The sequence below is a fragment of the Leucopleurus acutus genome, assembly GCF_964270905.1.
Source record: "Leucopleurus acutus genome assembly, chromosome: 1".
In the NCBI taxonomy this organism is placed as follows: Eukaryota; Metazoa; Chordata; class Mammalia; order Artiodactyla; family Delphinidae; genus Leucopleurus; species Leucopleurus acutus.
Window position 1 is genome coordinate 40,641,912 of NC_139142.1, and position 18,613 is coordinate 40,660,524.

At 38.7% G+C, this 18,613-nt stretch overlaps 1 protein-coding gene across 2 annotated transcripts in view; it reads right to left on the reverse strand.

The window, feature by feature from the left end:
- Window positions 1–16,301, reverse strand: part of PPM1A (protein phosphatase, Mg2+/Mn2+ dependent 1A) — a 42,669-nt gene extending 26,368 nt beyond the window's left edge. For both annotated transcript variants that reach the window (XM_082855182.1, XM_082855184.1), the window contains exon 1: window positions 15,888–16,301. The gene's annotated coding sequence lies outside the window, so the exon portion shown is untranslated. The remainder of the gene's footprint in view (window positions 1–15,887) is intronic.
- Between the last annotated feature and the right edge of the window lie 2,312 nt (window positions 16,302–18,613).

Genomic DNA, 18,613 nt, shown 5'->3' on the forward strand with positions numbered 1-18,613 from the left:
GGTGGAAGGAATATCCTACCTATCTTGGACAAGGGGCAGATATTTCTAGGAAATGGGGCACCACCCACTTTTTGGCCTTTTATGGTCAGCCTGGGAACTGTCATGGCACCCGTGGGTGTGTCATTTAGCATGCTAATATATTACAATGAGTGTATAATGAAGCTCAAGGTCTACTGGAAGTTGAATCTTCCACCATCTTGGGCCAACTAGGTTCTAACCAGTTTTTGTGGTACCCTGTTCTTAATGATTGTGCCCTGCCCACTTCCTTCCTATCTCATTAGGACTTCAGATATTAGAATTAATGAATATAAGATATAAAATAACTATGTATGAAATGTTTAATAAGGTTAAAAAAAACCAGAAAAATGAGAAATAAGAAATTATTTAAAAATTACCAGGCAAACTGGGAAAGAATTAAATGTCACATTTGGAAATTTTTAAAAATTGTTTTTTTAATTGGGTGGAAATGTAAATTGGTGCAGCCACTATGGAAAACAGCATGGAGGTTCCTCAAAAAACTAAAAATAAAGTTGCCATATGATCCAGCAATTCCACTCCCGGGCATATACCCAGACAAAACTATAATTCGAAATGATACATGCACCCCTATGTTCATAGCAGCACTATGTACAATAGCCAAGAGAGGGAAACAACCTAAATGTCCATCAACAGATGAACAGATAAAGAAGATGTGGTATGCTGTATACAATGGCATATTACTCAGCCACTAAAAAGAAATAATGCCATTTGCATTACTGCAAACATGGATGTCTTTACAAAAGATGGATGGACCCAGAGTTTATCATACTAAGCGAAAAGTCAGAAAGAGAAAGACAAATACCATATGATATCACTTATACATGGAATCTAAAATACGACGTGAACATATCTACGAAACAGAAACAGACTCACAGCCATAGAGAACAGACTTGTGGTTGCCAAGGGGGAGGTGGGGTGGGGGTTGGGAAGGATTGGGAGATTGGGACTAGCAGATGCAAAATTTTATATATAGGACGGATAAACAACAAGGTCCTACTGTATAGCACAGGGAACTATATTCAATATCCTTTGATAAACCATAATGGAAAAGAGTATGAAAAAGAATATACATGTACAACTGAGTCACTTTGCTGTATAGCAGAAATTAACACAACATTGTTAATCAACTACACTTCAATAAAATTAAAAAAAGAAATCAAAGTAAAAAATCGTTGATATTAAAAACTCAAAGGATGATTTAAACAGATTATAAATAAATGCAGTAAATTAGCTCATTGAGTTGAGGAAATTTAAAAAATTACATTCACTTCAAAAAACCTACAACCAAAGTATGAGAGAAAGAGGAAGGTGAAAAAGAAAACTAAATTCTCCAACAACAGTAAGTAGCATAAACAGTCCACAGATGTAAGCGCTAAGAAATTTAAGACCTGGACATTGCAGTGCTCCTGGAAGCCCAGGAAATACTAACTAATCTCTGTTCATGTCAACTCCCTGGAACATAGAAGTTGTAGAGCTCTCTAGACCCTATTACCAACATCTATTCCACTGAGAATCAGAAGACACCAGCAAAATAATGGTACCTTACCCTATACAGTGAGGCTTAATTTCATTTGACAAATGCTCCTCTGGTATCTCATATTTTCTAAATATACTTAAATCATAGCAATCTTTAAATTTTCACATCTTTCTTTAGTTAGAGATAGAAGTTTCTTATATGGTCCATTAGTTTGCAGTTCACAGGGCCAAGAACATTCCTCTAGAACATTCCTCCAATCTTCCTCAAGACCAAAAATATTTTCACAGGTTTCTCTGGTTAAATATTCTTGTAATAAAGCTCAATCTTATAGATTAGTCAGTCAAATCAACAAGTACTCTTAAGCTTCTCTTTCTACAATATAAATAATCTAATAAACAGTCATAGATTATATATAGAGTTGTTCTTTTGTAAATAAAGGAATGCTTGTTATTAAAGCAAATTATACACATATTTTGTAAACTTGGTTTCCAATACTTAAAACATTCACTTAAATTAGATAACACATTTTACCTGTTAAATAATAAATCTCAGTTGTTCTAAAGAAAATGTAACCTATCTTCATCAGCTTTTCCTTTAAAATGTATATATAAAACATTGTAGGCATATTTCTGATAAGGAGCTGAATATCGGATTTTAAACATATCATCCAAGTGGTCAAATATAGGTACTAACAGTTCCCATTAGTGTGCACTCCCCTCCCCCCAAATTTCCAGTTTGCTTATTACAGGACTTTACTGACTTTAAAAGCTATATGTGGGATTCAAGATCTCTGGGGGCAATTTTACCGAGTATCCCTAAAATCTCACTAACAATTCTAATCCAACCAGAAGGCACCTCTAACAAATCAAGATTTTCTTTGGCAGCAGCAATTTCTCAATTAGTGCCATTCTCTGGCTAATTCTAGAACTCTGAAGCAGCCCAATATGGTAGCACCCAGAATAGGATTCTGCCCCTTCAGTTCAGAAAGCCCAGGGGCACAGTGTCATTTTTATTTTCTCTGGGATTTCTCTAAAGAATAGTCCCAAGGTGATAGGAGTTTCTGAGTCTGCACAGGTTCAAACCTGAGGATCTTCAAATAACCCAAAAGAAACATATGACTATGGCTCAGCTTCAAAATTCCTACAAATTTGTGAAAAGAAAATAAGGGCAATACACCTCATCAGAAAATGGATTCATCATTTGTGCTTCACAGACATATGACTAAAATTCAGAACTGAAAATTTTCTATATTTCACTTATCTTCTTATCTTCTAATATATTATAACATTTTTGCCTTCTGCTTCTTCCCTCTAGGTCTTACTCTCTTCTAAGCAACCTCCAAGTTTTATTATTCTTCTGCCCACAAATTAAGTCTCCTCGAAAATTTTATACCATTTCTATTCTTGCTCTTTGTCCCTCCCTAGTCTGAGCAATCAATCTCGTCTGTTTTCCCTTTCTTGCTTTTAATTCGTCCTCATTCTTGTGTTTAGGGGAGAGTAAGAAGGCAGAGTTCAGGCAAAGAAAATATTTCAGTGAATTCATGCAAGTCTGAGTTTGTTAGGTAGGAGAGAAATGGCTACTACATCAACAAAGCTGAGGGGCTACTGAGCAACCCACAGTGAAAAGCACTGCTGGAGGTGAGGACTACATATTCCTTGAAGTTATACTACTAGTGAAGAACCTGATTCTTGGTTTAAATTTGGATAGTATTTCCAATTACTAAATAATTTTTCCTGGTCACAGAGGAGGAAACAGTCATTATTTAAGCTATAAAAAGAGGCTAAATTATTCATAGCTGGCTATCTCATGAGATATACATGATGTTTATCAGGTTAGAAATCACTGATCAAAAAGTTATTTGGATCCCATTTATATGAAATATCCAAAAGGCAAACCTACAGAGACAGAAAGTAGATAAGTGGTTGACAAAGGATAGGGGAGAAGAGAATGCGGACTGACTCTTAATGAGAACAAGGTTTCTTTTGGGTGTGATGAAAATGTTCTAAAATTAAATTGTGGTAATGGTTGCACAATTCTGCTAATACACTGAAAACTACTGAGTGGTAAACTTCATATGGGTGAATTTCATGCTATTGTTATATCTTAATAAAGCCGTTTTAAAAGATTACTATGGTTTTATACGGCTTTCTGTATCTATATTTTATTTTGCATAAAAAGGTTTAAAAAGATGACTATATATTATTTGTAGTAACATGAAAAATACTATATTAAAATTTTTTCACAGATTAAAAAAAGTTACCTGAAAATTTCTCAGCTGCTCAGTATCTCTTCATCTTACAGGTTCAACTAAATATTTACTTCACTCTTTCAATTAAATATTTACTTAACCTCCTTCAACAAACCAAATTTCACTCACATGAATTCTAATGCAAAATACTGTTACTGAGTTAAATAATACCCTAAATTAAAATGTTAAAAATGAAATTTCAAAAAACAAAGTCAACCAATCAAACCAACGAAAATAAGTCAGATAAAGCTCTTTTATGCTAAATAGTATTTCCATAAAGCCCATGACACAAGTCATTTAGTACGCAAACTACAGTTTACACAGATATTAGCAGCAGTTTCAATTTCACAAAGTGTGTGTGAGACAGAGCTTGCCACTTCTGATGTTTCCTTCATGTTTCATTTTTTAACGTATCACCATCTTCTAGACATGTGCTGTGATCTGAATCACATACACCATAAGGTAGTCTTCTTAAATTGCTACAAAGGTATGTACCGCACAATTTCTAAAAGTAAAATTTAGAAGTACATAATTGCCTGAAAAACACCTAACCTTAATTTAGTTGGAGGGTTCTAGTCACTATAAAATTAGATACTGACCTATTTTTACTAAACATTATAGTATAAGCAAAACATTAAAAGATTTAGATGGCATAGATTTAGTTTTTAAAGTTTCCTAAGACTGTTCTGGTATTCACAATCTCAATTTGCTTCATCTGTTACCTATTTCAAATTTCTCAGTTTTGGATAATTTATACACATTGAGAAGTCTACATATTGAGAAGTGGATTCAATTCCCAGTTTGCTGTTTTTTTTTTTTTTTTTTTTTTTTGCGGTACGCGGGCCTCTCACTGCTGTGGCCTCTCCCACTGCGGAGCTCCGGACGCGCAAGCTCAGCAGCCATGGCTCACGGGCCAAGCCGCTCCGTGGCATGTGGGATCTTCCCAGACCAGAGCACGAACCCGTGTCCCCTGCATCGGCAGGCGGACTGTCAACCACTGCGCCACCAGGGAAGCCCCTGTTTTTTAATTCTTGCATATTTGAGGATTCAGACTCTGACTGACCCAGAAAACAATAACTGATTTCCTCAGCCAATCCATCATTTTAAATTTTGCTTGAAAAAAACAAAACCCCTCACAGAGAGCATTTATAAGTGTTTGCTGATAACCCTGTGTACTTAAGTTGAAATAAGGGAAAAATAAAACTTATTAAATATTTAAGATGGTAAAAGGTTCATTCAAACACAAAATATGTGAAGATTCTAAATATTTTACACGTATGAATAATGTCTCTCCTGGAAAAAAGGACCAAAAAGTATATGCCTTTAAAAGATAGACTTCTGTCCATAAAATCTAACATTCTTCAAAACAGAATAATTCACTTACTCCATAGACTGCGATATGTGATGCTTTGTGTATACGGTAACGGGTGCTGGAAAGTAAAAGAAAAAAGGGTTTTTTTGAAAGTGAAAATTCTTTCTCTATATATATATATCCAACCACCTCCTATACTTGATTAGCCATACCTCAAATGACGTGGCCTAAAATAAATTTCTCAACTCCCTACCGCTTCTCCTCTGTCTCGGGAAGTAGATCTACCATTAGTCATGAGCTCACAGAATCCTGTGTTTCTCTTATCATAGCACAGAAGGCCCTGTGAATCTTTAGATTTTAAGATCCATGGGGGAAGGAATCATGTCTCTTCTGTTCGTAAGTACCTAGTACATAGTGACACTTGATTAATATATGGGACATCATCATGACTTCTCCCTTGTCAACAGAGTTAGGAATTGTTTTCTACCCAGGAAAAGGTATTCCCATAGAAGTTGAATTGTATCCTACCATTTCCACTTTGTTATTCTATAGAATACATAGTTCTAATTTTTTAAAATCTCTACAGAACACAATTGATTTCTAATATTAAAATATCAGACCCTGCAAAGCTGCAGGTTACCAGTCAAAAACTTGATTTTCAGATTACTGTTCATTAATGACTTTTAAAAGTTTCTCAACATCATTAGATACACATTCATTACTGAAAAATGCCACATGAGATATGTTGAAGGGGAGAAAAGAGAAAAGATGTAGTTTTGACTAGAAGTTAGAGCCTATACATTCTCTTTCCCTGGGCTATTTACTTATTCATCTGCTCATTCATTTAACATTCATGAATGGGTACATTTTTTAAAAAGTCTTTTCTATGTAAGAAGCAAAGTATAAGGTAATTTAAATGCAAAGGAGTAATTACTGGGAGCTAGGAATCTCCTTTCAATGTATTTTAGACAAAAATATCTTAAATTTAGTCAGGGAGTTTTACTGTATAAAATGAACAATCCCATTTGCACTTAAGGAGCTCCTGATTCTACTGACTGTAGCAAACCACTACAAGATCACTCTAGATGGTTGACTAGTTGTTAAAGTACTTGCTTGTAGTATCAGGAAGCATTTATAGAGAGAAAATGAAGACAGATATGGAGTAACGTAGGGTTAAACTGTGGGTTGACCACAAAAGCTGCCAATTCTAAGATCAGCCCCTTGACATCCAAACAAGGATGATATTCTACTGCTTTATGAAAAGTGAAAATTTTGTTTACTACCTATTTATATTCTGAAGTATGATGGAATATTGCAAAAATGTTTTTCTAAAGTCTAGTAAGTTTTGCAATTCGGTTTGTAAAACAAAACAAAAAATATATATATAGCCACTCCTTGCTTATCCTTATCGTTACCATTTTCATTACTAAATTTTGGTAACAAAGTAAGCAAACTGCATATCTCCTATTGACATAATATGAAATAAGACACAATTTTCTACCACTCATACTAAAGACAAGGAGCAGGGCTAAGAAGTCAAGACATTCAAGGTTGGTAATGAATTATGTTCTTATTCTCTGAAGCAGTACAACAGTTCCTGAATAGCATATTTTTAAATAAAATAATTAAGCCACATACAGCAGGACTCAAAACAAAACAACGAACCAACCAAACAACGTGTTTATCTACAACCCCTTCCCTGAGACAGTCATATCACAGACGAATACAAAGCACCAGCCTAAATTTAAACTAGATTATCTGTGACCTATGCTCTCTCATAGTATGCTGTATTTCTGGCTCACATTCGATTTTCTTTGTCATGTGTTTATCAGAAAATGAGGAGGGAGACTACAAAGATTAAACAATCATATATTGAGCACTTATTTAAAATAAATGAAACCTGGTCCCTGCTTTCAAGGAATTTACTTTTAATAAATCTTAATATTGAAATGTTCCATTTATAGTATAATCTCTATTGTGAGACCAATTAGCTTGTATTTAAGACTATCTTCCTAAACTCACTAAGAATTTCATTTGAATGAAGGACTGATGAAATCATTTATGTCAGTGGGAGGCATAGAAGTGAACATGAATAAAATAAGCCATAAGACAAAATTGTGTACGGTTTATAGTACTAGTTGTATTATAGCTTTAACTTACATGCTTTTTATATTAAAAAATTTAATGGTTCTTCTTGGTGAAAAGTTCTAAAGGGAGCTGACATGACATGTGATACTGTACTTTTCAACTTTATGTATACTTCCACCTCAGATTGCAGCTCAATCACAAGATTCACTCTCTGGGTACAATAGAACTGTAGCCATACCCTTCATATACAAAGATTTTCTAAACCATTACAATCGCCAAAAGAGTTACTTATAGCAGTAGCAATGAAACTGCAGTGACCCACATATATAATTACTTTGAAAAGTCCAAGGACATGTGTTTGGCTTCTGTTACTAGCTGTGAAAATTAACCTCTGTCTTAATTTCCCGATCTTTTAAGATACAAGTAATAATAGTATCTATCTCATACAGATAGATATAAAGATTTAATGAGCTAGTACTTGAAAATTTCTATGATAATGCCTGGCATATAAGTGGTCAATAATGTCAGTTATCGTTGTTACTAGCTAATGTTAAGGCTAGAAAAAGTTAAGAGCCACACAAAGAATCAAATTCATGATTCTGGTCTCATTAGTATCATACTCCAATAAATGGATCTTAGCAGCCACAGACGGCCTATATAAAATTATCCATTCAAAAAATTCAATAAAGGAAATTTTACTATGCATTTTCTAAATACTAGAAATAGCATAACAATTTGATATGGTTTAAAGTTTAGCTTAGAGATTTATATGAAAACAGACTATTCATATATCAGACATTTGTTTGACTCAAATTAAAAGTTGATAGTAGCCAAAGCGATCCTGAGGGAAAAAAAAGGAGATGGAGGAATCAGACTCCCTGACTTCAGACTATACTACAAAGCTACAGTAATCAAGACAATATGGTACTGGCAAAAAACCCCAGAAATATAGATCAGTGGAACAGGACAGAAAGCCCAGAAATAAACCCATGCACCTATGGTCAACTAATGTATGAGAAAGGAGGCAAGGATATACAATGGAGAAAAGACATTCTCTTCAATAAGAGTGCTGGGAAAACTGGATAGCTACATGTAAAAGAATGAAATTAGAACACTCCCTAACACCATACACAAAAAGAAACTCAAAATGGATTAAAGACCTAAATGTAAGACCAGACACTATAAAACTCTTTGAGGAAACCATAGGAAGAACACTCTTTGACATGAATCACAGCAAGATCTTTTTTGACCCATCTCCTACAGTAATGGAAATAAAAACAGAAATAAACAAATGGGACCTAATGAAACTTAAAATCTTTTGCACAGCAAAGGAAACTATAAACAAGACAAAACTACAGCCCTCAGAATGGGAGAAAATATTTGCAAATGAAGCAACGGACAAAGGATTAATCTCCAAAATATATAAACAGTTCATGCTGCTCAATATTAAAAAAACAAACAACCCAATAAAAAAGTGGGCAGAAGACCTAAATAGACATTTCTCCAAAGAAGACATACAGATGGCCAAGAGGCACATGAAAAGCTGCTCAACATCACTAATTATTAGAGAAATGCAAATCAAAACTACAATGAGGGGGCTTCCCTGGTGGCGCAGTGGTTGAGAGTCCGCCTGCCGATGCAGGGGACGCAGGTTCATGCCCCAGTCTGGAAAGATCCCACATGCCACTGAGCGGCTGGGCCCATGAGCCGTGGCCAGTAGGCCTGCGCATCTGGAGCCTGTGCTCCACAACGGGAGAGGCCACAACAGTGAGAGGCCCATGTACAGCAAAACAAAAACAAAAACTACAATGAGGTACACCTCACACCAGTTAGAATGGGCATCAGAAAATCTACAAACAAATGCTGGAGAGGGTTTGGAGAAAAGGGAACCCTCTTGCACTGTTGGTGGGAATGTAAACTGATACAGCCACTATGGAGAACAGTATGGAGGTTCCTTAAAAAACTAAAAATAGAACTACCATATGACCCAGCAATACCACTACTGGGCATATACCCAGAGAAAACCATAATTCAAAAAGACGCATGCACCCCAATGTTCACTGCAGCACTATTTACAATAGCCAGGTCATGGAAGCAACCTAAATGCCCATCAACAAACGTATGGATAAAGAAGATGTGGTACATATATACAATGGAATATTACTCAGCCATAAAAAGGAACGAAATAGGGTCATTTGTAGAGACGTGGATGGACCTAGAGACTGTCATACAGAGTGAAATAAGTCAGATAGAGAAAAACAAATATCGTATATTAATGCATATATGTGGAATCTAGAAAAATGATATAGATGAACCGGTTTGCAAGGCAGAAATAGAGACATATGTAGAGAACAAACATATGGACACCAAGGGGGGAAAGTGTGGGGGGAGTGGGGGGTGGGATGAATTGGGAGATTGGGATTGACATATATACAGTAATATGTATAAGATAAATAATAAAAATCTGCTCTATAAAAAAATTAAATTAAAAAAAGTTGATAGTTACCTCCCTTTTTTAACCAATACATTGTCTAGTTACTGTGATTCCGCAATTCCTTTCTGTTAAAAGGATGCCTACTTCATAATATTTGCAAATATAACTCTGGAAAGAGATGCATGATGGTCATGAATGTCCTGTTAACCCTCACAGCCAAAACATAAGAAGTTAAAATGAAATACTTAGGTCCAAAATCAGCCAACATAATTTTCTATACCAACATAACAACTCTGCCACCCTTCTGATTTATATAATCTTCACACTTAAAATCTAGGTTCAGGGGAGTTCCCTGGCAGTCCAGTGGTTAAGACTCAGTGCTTTCACTGCCATGGCCCGGGTTCAAGCCCTCGTGAGGGAACTAACACCCTGCAAGTCAAGTGGTGTGGCCAAAAAAAAACAAATCCAGGTTCAGCCAAAATAATATATAAGAAGAGAGTCAGAAATACCTGCCACCAGAAAGCTTTTAACTTCTTCCGCCACCTGCTACAGCAATCACTCCCATTCTCAGGTAGATTTTGCCTAATACTTACAAAATATCTGAATGTCCACTATCCACAGGCACTGTGCCAGGCTTTGGGTACAGTAAAGTTATTTCATTTTCCCCTTCTGAATTTTATAATTAAATTGAACACACAATTATACTTAAAACATAAACAGTAAAGTATATGATTAAAGCCATACAAATACTACAATCATAATGCTGTAGAAGTACAGAGAGAACAGAAATGAAACACTCTGGTGATCAGGAAAGGTTTTGTGGGGGAGAAAATAATAGAAATGAGCTTTGATAAAAAAAGAAAACAAAAGCTGGAGAAGGAGGGACAAGAATTCTGAACCATCAATTAGCATGAGCAAAGACCCACTGAGAGAGAGAAAAGTTCAGGGTGTGCTCCAGAGATGGTAAGAGGACCAGTTTGGTTGAAAATAGATCAGTCCTGAGGTCCAATCATGGAAAGTGTCAAAGCCAAACCAAGAATTCTAAGCTTTATTCTAGAGGCAAAAGGGAGTCACTCAACATATTGAGCAGAGAAATAATGTGATGGAGGAGGGAGATGCAGTACAAGATGCTAGTAGAAAACAACAGTTGGAGTGTTAAAACATGGTTTGGGTATGAGGTAGTAATAAGACCTGAAATGTTCCAGTACAATTTTTCAACCTTATATAACCCAGGACCCACATACAAAGCCTTAATGCCTTTCATGAAGACTCCCTATTTTCTTTATTTGTTTCACAAGAAGAACTGAGTTAATTAGAATAATTTATTTTTCTTACTCTCTTTTGTATCTTTTCTGTAGTAATATCTTCTTGACCATTTCTAATCATGAAATTTTCTTTTTTTGTTTCACAAGAACTGAGTTAATTAGAATAATTTATTTTTCTTACTCTCTTTTGCATCTTTTCTGTAGCAATATCTTCTTGATCATTTCTAATCATGAACCGTTACCCCTCTTCAAAACACCAACCTGTGTCCTTCCTCATTTACTGATCATTCTTGTCTGAACATTCACCTTTGCTTTATTACTTACTCTTTATCCCCTGTTTAACCATCGACTCCCACCTAATCATTAACCTAATGACTTCTCTCCAGCTTCATACAGTCAAATAAATCTACTCATACTCAATTTTCTTTTCCATTACCTCTTAACTTTTAGTCTACTCATATACAAGTTCTATATGCCCACAACCTTTAGCACCTTTCTGAAGTCTCTACTCAATCCGAAGACTTATAGTTTGTCTTCCAGGCTCACTGCTAAAACTACACTGAAAGACAACCCTCTCATACTCACTAAGTTTCTATTCCCCTAAGTATTTCAAGATTTCATATACTCAATAATAGCAGCTACCATTTATTTGGTATTTCTTTACGGTAGAAAATACGTCAAGTGCTTTACATGATTATCTCATTTAATATTCAAGATTACCTAATGAGAAAGGCTTTTCCATTTGACAGATAAAGAAAACTGAGGCTTAGAAAAATCAAGCAGCTTGCCCAAGATCACCCCACTAGGAAGTTTTACCATGTTCTCTGGAGCCTACAATGTGGCTCCACTGATTGTACATACTCAGAAACATTTCCCTAAGTCCTTCAATACAGACATCAACCATTTGAGAATTAATATGGATTCCATTTCTCGATCTGAACAATGATAGCCAAACATATAAAACTGTTTATCTCTGTTGACTTCTGAAACTTTGTGAATGAGAAAATGATTTTAACTTCTTAAATCTTTACTGAATGTTTTAGAAGGGAATCTTGCACTGGAAGACTTAACTACATAAATTTGTAAGGTTCCTTTTAATTCTAGGAATCTGTATCAGAAGTGTAACATTCAGCTTTTCAAATTTTGATTCCTAAGAACAACAATCTAATTGGGAAAAGTCTACTCAAGAGTATTCTGAAAATAATTTTGTATTTACAGATCTGATTCTGGCACATTACTTAGACTCTCTAAGCCTACATTTCTTCATCTGTAACACAGAGATAACATCATATGCTTTAGAAGGTTGTGGTGAAAATTAAAGGCTGATGCTTTATTTTCAATAAATTATGGCTTTTATTATTCACTTTCTTTTGTATCTAGAAGTAGTTTAGTTTCATAGGATTTTAATTCAAATCATATCAGCCACAAAAAATCTAGTGACTTTCAATCCAGATCCTAAACACAAATACTACATAAACTAAGTCAATGGGATCCAGATAAACATGTTAAGAACTATATTAAAAACTCAAACTCCCTTCTCTATCACATTTACTCAAGGAATGTTTAAAACATCTCTAATTTTATAAACACAGTATCAACAATCTATTAACACACATTAACATCCAGTACCTTTCCCTCAGTTTCTCAGAAAAATTCTAAAGTCTATTACATTTTAGATAAAGGTATACATAAGCTCCCCTCTCTTAATTACTTTCTCTAGCTCCTCCTACCTGCCTCAGCAAAAGAAAAGCTAGGTAAAGAGCTTATCTAGGTAGTACACAGATAGCTAGGACATATAAAGGTCAAAATCATCAAGAAACATATTCTGGAGACTCAATAAAATATAAAATTGTTACTTGTGTAATACGGAGCACATTAGACACCGGAAAGAACAAAAGAAGAAAAAATAGAGGTAATCAACCTTTTGATCTTGATATAATTTAACCCAAGCTACTTTCATATAAGAGTAGTTAATAATCCCAGGGAAATTCAGAGAATTTCCTGGGTAATAGTGAAATAATTAATGAAGCAACTCAATTTTTAAAAATTTGTCACCAACTTAATATGAGATGGAAGACAGAACATATTCTGGCATAAAGTTACTACCCAGGGTACAGGAAGGCACAGAGTTTTACCTAGTTGCCTCACAACACCTTTCCCTTCCCCCAAGGTCCATATATTTCACAGGGCCATACCTTGTTTTATCTTGTTTAACTTACAGGACACCACTTGCGCTGATTTTCTTACAGGGCTGCCTCCTTCCTCTGATTTGATTAAGGATGGAAAGTAGTCAGGAGTACCACTCAGAGTCAGATGCCCAGACAAGAGTCAGTCATTCAGGGGATCATCGAAATTATCATCATATAATTAGTTATTTCTACATGATCACAACCTCACATCTTAAGAAATTAATCCAGCTCTCATGCATGAGCATTTCAGGGGTAACAAGCTCCCTATGGACATATGTCAGTCTTTAGTCTTAAATTTTTAAATAAATAAGCATTTACAGCGAAACCAGAATCAGCTACACATGCTATTAGCTATTATAATAAACAGTCTAGGTGTTATGGGAACAAATTCAAAGACTGTAGGTTTTTACTAACTGCTTAGCAATATTTACCATGTGACAATACTATGTACTATTAATTTCTTTGAAAAAAATTGGGTATTAGAGAACAAATTTTCAAATGAAGGTTTATTAACAAGTCAAGATAAGCAAGACTCAGCTTGAACTGACAGAAAAACCTTAACAATGTGTTCTTAAAATGCCCTCCACATGAAATTACCAAGAGTCGTGTGCTTGTTCAAACCTGTAGTCTCAACCACCCTTTGTCTCTTGTGGAATCTCCATCTGCCTTCCTCCCAAGAGTTTTTCTAGACTTCTCAATCCCAACAGAAAAATCAATAAAAGCTACCTACAGGAATATCTTTCCTAAATAACAATCAACAACTTTAAATTCTTTTAAATAAGAGACAACCCAGAAAGAAAATCAGCTTCAGAATGCTGAAACATCTAAGTGCCTGGCACATAACAGGCATTTAGTCAAAGCATATTAAATAGACAATGTTGAGAATAAAAAAATATAACAACTGGACAGTACATTTGATAATATAATCTACCCCTTTGGCTTTGCTGATTATTTTGGAGCACAGCCATGACCAAACAATTATTGTCTCCTAGTGCAGTGTTCCCTTCAACAGTTTACATTGTAATTATGGGCATCACTTTTGCTCTTCAAACTAAAATATAAACCACTTTTATATTATATGTTAAAATACACACACACCACATAAAAAGAATTTTTGATGATTCAATCATTCAACCATTTTATTTCTCAAATATATACTGAGGTAGCTAGCCAAACTTTACCAGTCTTAATATACCTCTCCCATAATATAATTACTTCACTGATGTGAAAAATATTTAGTGATATCTAATCAAAAATGCCTTAACTTCCATGCCTAGCTCATTATAGTTTCATGTGGAATTGCTATAACTTGCAGGTTAAAAGTAATCAGCCTTGTATGACTGAATGTTTAAACAGATATATGTGAGTTACACATAGGAACAGAACTAAAACATCAAACAAGGAATGTTATTTTGGGCTTCAAATTATTTATTGTCAAAAGAAACATTAAATCAATAAAGGGAACATCTATATTTATAAAAGACGCAGAGGCGTGGGTCACTATTGCCCTAGTCAGTTTCCTAATCTGCAGAGTTACAGAACTACACTCTGGAAAAGGCCCAATATGTAAAAAGATAAAAATATAAAAGTGAAGTTGTTCGAGTTAAAGAGCAGTTGGGGAGTAAGCCCTGCTGGACTCCTGAGAGCTCTGGAACCCCTAAGGCTCAGAAGAGCACTGTTAAAATAAATAAGCCCTCTGACTCTTCAGAGCTCTGTGCACCTAAAAAGTGACTGTGTTTAAAATTCCAGTGTGCCAATTTGAAAAGATTAAACCTTTTTCCTCAGAACAATTTTTTTTTAAATTCCTAACTTCCCTCAGTAACGTCAAAATCATTTACTCCGGGAAAATAATAACTACCTCCCATAGATCTTTACACCTCCCATGGTCTTCCAATCACTTCTTAAAATGCATTTGGCTCATTACTCCAATTAGCAGAAAATTTAGGGTTAGGGGCGGGGAGGCGAACAGATTTCTCGGCTTGGACAACTGAAGTATGACCTTTGTGGATTTTTAAGTACCATGCGGTGCTTGAGAAAAAAGAAATACCTCCGGTGATGAAATTTTCAAAACGTATCTAAAACTGCGGTTGGTAGAGGCACTCCACAGCCAGCTGTCCTTCAAGAAAATATTTAAAATGTACAAGCTGAACAGAACCACATCTCAACCAAACTCTAACATCAACAACTTTTACCCACACAATTTACACGGTTAAAAACAGAAGAAATCAGTTCGATTTACTTCGGTGGATTCGTTCGATGCCTTAATAATGAATGAATTGGAAGCATCACTGCCGAGTTCTGAAAGAGCCTCACGCTCAGCTCCGCCCCCTATAAAACCTGAAGCTAATTCTCCAGAATTTAGTGTTTCGAGGCCAAGTCCCGTCCAAAGGAGGCCTCCCCCCTTCTTTCTCCCGGCCTCCCTCCAGGGGTTGGAGCCCAGGGTGGCCGGGCGGGTGCGGGTGCCGGACGCCCCCTCCCCGCTTGGGGAAAGTTCCGCCGGCCGCTCTCGGGACAGGCCGGTCCGCGGCCCTCGCGCGCGCCGCCGTCACAAACACCCCGCCCGGCCTCGGCGGCCGGAGGGTCGCGCCCCCTCCCCGCGCCGCCGCCGCCACAAACACCCCGCCCCCGCCTCCCCGCCGCCTCCCTCGCGGAGCGTTAACCCCTCGTCGCCCGACGCCCGGCTCCGGGGAGGAGGCCGGGCCAGGGGGTGGAGTTGTCGCGTCTCCTCCCGGGAGCGCCCGGGCAGACGCCCGGCTTGTTTACAGGCCCCAGGCCTGGTCGCCGCCGCGCAGGCCCGCGCCGCCCGCCCGCCCTCGGCCCGAGCGTCGCGCTTACCCGGAGCAGCAGAGGGCGGGCAGGTCCCTGGTCCGCCGAGGCGGCGGCGGCGACGGCAGCCGGGGAGGGGGCGGGAAGAGGGTCACCGCGGCGGCGGCCGTCCAGGTCAGGCCGGGGAGGGGGCGGAGGAGGGGAGGAGCCGGGCTGCGTCCGGGACCCCGGCTCTCGGCGCCCTCGCGGCTCAGATCATCCGGGCGTTGGAGCGGGAGGCGGAGAGCGGGTCCCGGAGGACGAGGAAGAGCCGAAGATTCATAGCTTTCGCGCCCCACCTGCCTGGCGCCCCCCACCCCCCCTCCCCAGCCACCAGTTCCCGAGCTGCAGCCGCCCGAGCACCCGAAGCTGCGGGCCGGGCCGGCTCAGAGACCACAGCTCCCTCGCTCCCGCGCGCGCTCCCGCCCTTAGCGCCGCCGCCGCCGCCGCCTCGAGCGCGTCCCCGCGCAGGCGCGCTCACGTCGGCGCTGTGCTGCCCCTCCCCCACGCCTCCGCCCGCCCCGCCCCGCCCCGCCCCGCCCCGCCCCGTCGGCTCAGCCCCAACTACAGCCGCGGCGCGGTGGAGCAGCTGGAGAGACCCGGATGTCGTTGGGCCGGAACTGCAGCGCGGGCCGGCGAGCGGGGGAGGGGCGGACGCAGATGACGTCACTGTCCTACCCGGCTACTCTCGCCGCAATCGCCTCCCGGCCCCGGCCTCAGGCTCAAGCTGAAGGGAGCATCCGAATCCCGGATCGGAACGGAGGTGCCCCAGGCACACACCTCCCGTCCCTAAGGGCAACAACCCACACACTCTACTACCACCCACCCACACGCTGGTGCAGCCGATACACGCACGAGGCACATGCTCTGAGTTTCTGGCAGGTTTTCCGTCTGTAGCTCATGGGGTTTCACATCGTATTTATTTGTACTTGTTAGACAGTCACGTGATTCTGCTTCTGGGGACTTCCATCGACCTCCAGTGAGGTTAAAGGAACGAAGGATTTTTAAAAATCCGGAAGATAATCAAAAACGTAACAGCTCCTTCTGTTGAAAGTTAGAGATCTGCTAAACCTGATTGAAACTGCACGTGCAGGCGGCCAAAATCCAGTTTAGCTGGCTAGACTACGGAAAACCGGACCCACGCCGGACGCACGCTGTTTGCGGACGCCGCAGCGGATAGAATGACAAACCCTAGGCGGCCAATGAATCAGAACTGGGGAACAGTACATCACCAGCCAGGTCTCCTATTGGCTGGGGTGCTTTATCCCTCTCTTGTCAGAGACTTAACCTGTTCATGGATTTGACCTACACCACATTTGCAGGAACAGAAGTTTAATAGAAAAATCCGTGTTTTAAAGAGATGCTCTGGTATATACAAAGAAAAACCAAACACTGTATTATTAGAGGCAGGTACTTTAAAAAGAACTGCTACTTTGTATCTCCTAAAGCCACTTTGTTGTTCCAACTCTTAGATCAAAAGCAACCTATTTATTCTGTCTCTTGTCATTTAGCAAACATTTAGCTGCTTTCAGAGCTGAAAAGCTGTCTCCAGTTTTTTCAACATGTCTTTTTGGGAAGATTCTGTTCCTTTCACTTTTAGGCCTGGGATCTAACAACAGTATGAAACAATATCACCTAATGATCACTGGCAGGCCACTTCTTCAAGGAACCCCAAAATTACTCTACCCAATATCTTTGGGGTTAGAATTTCTTAGCATGAGATGAAGATGGATCATTTCCAGGTATGGAAAGTAAAAATAAAGTTCATTTGTGCATTTGGTCCCAGTATTATCTGAGGACATATTTCCTAATTACTTCTCCCCACATTTGCCCAAAAAAAAAAAAAAAAAGGAAATTAGATCAAAGATCTTTAAAACTCTACCTTATTGGAATCCTTAATATTTCAGACAAATAGCAGCATGATTAGCATGCTAATAGACTCATTACCATTCTGAAACAGAATAGCCCATGTGGCAACCACTATTTGGAGTGCCCTTAGAAAACAAATTTTCGTATTCATAAGGCAGAGCCTGGGTAGCCAATGTCACTCTTGGACCATAAAGAGCTCGAAGGTCTTGCCTGTCTTTCTGCTTCCTTCCTTTAGGCTTCCACGTCTTTCTTCTCTCTGTTCTACACTTGTAGGAGAATCTGAGTCAATTATAGCAGAAGAGGTAGAAAAACAGGAAATATGACCATAAAGATATTTTTAAGGAGTCTGTACAGTATACCACAGACTACCAATTAAGCTGCACCTTCCCACTATTTCTTATTTCTGAATACAGCTTGCATGGACATTTTGGTACAAACTAGGAAATTCATGGGTTATAAGATTAACGTTTTAAAATTTGGAACAAAGATATCTTAATATTATCTAAATATATATGCTTGATATAATATCCCCTTCCTTATTATTACACTATATATTATATTCCCTAAATATTATACTAAATATTCCCAAAATATTATGCTAAGGGCAAAAAACAAGTATTAGAAGAGGGGAAAGAGGCATTGAAAAAAAAAAAAAAGAGTGTTAAAAGTTTTCTCCAGGCTTCCCTGGTGGCACAGTGGTTGAGAGTCCCCCTGCCAATGCAGGGGACACGGGTTCGTGCCCCGGTCCGGGAGGATCCCACATGCCGTGGAGCGGCTGGGCCCGTGAGCTATGGCCGCTGAGCCTGCGCGTCCGGAGCCTGTGCTCCGCAACGGGAGAGGCCACAACAGTGAGAGGTCGGCGTACCACAAAAAAAAAAAAAAAGTTT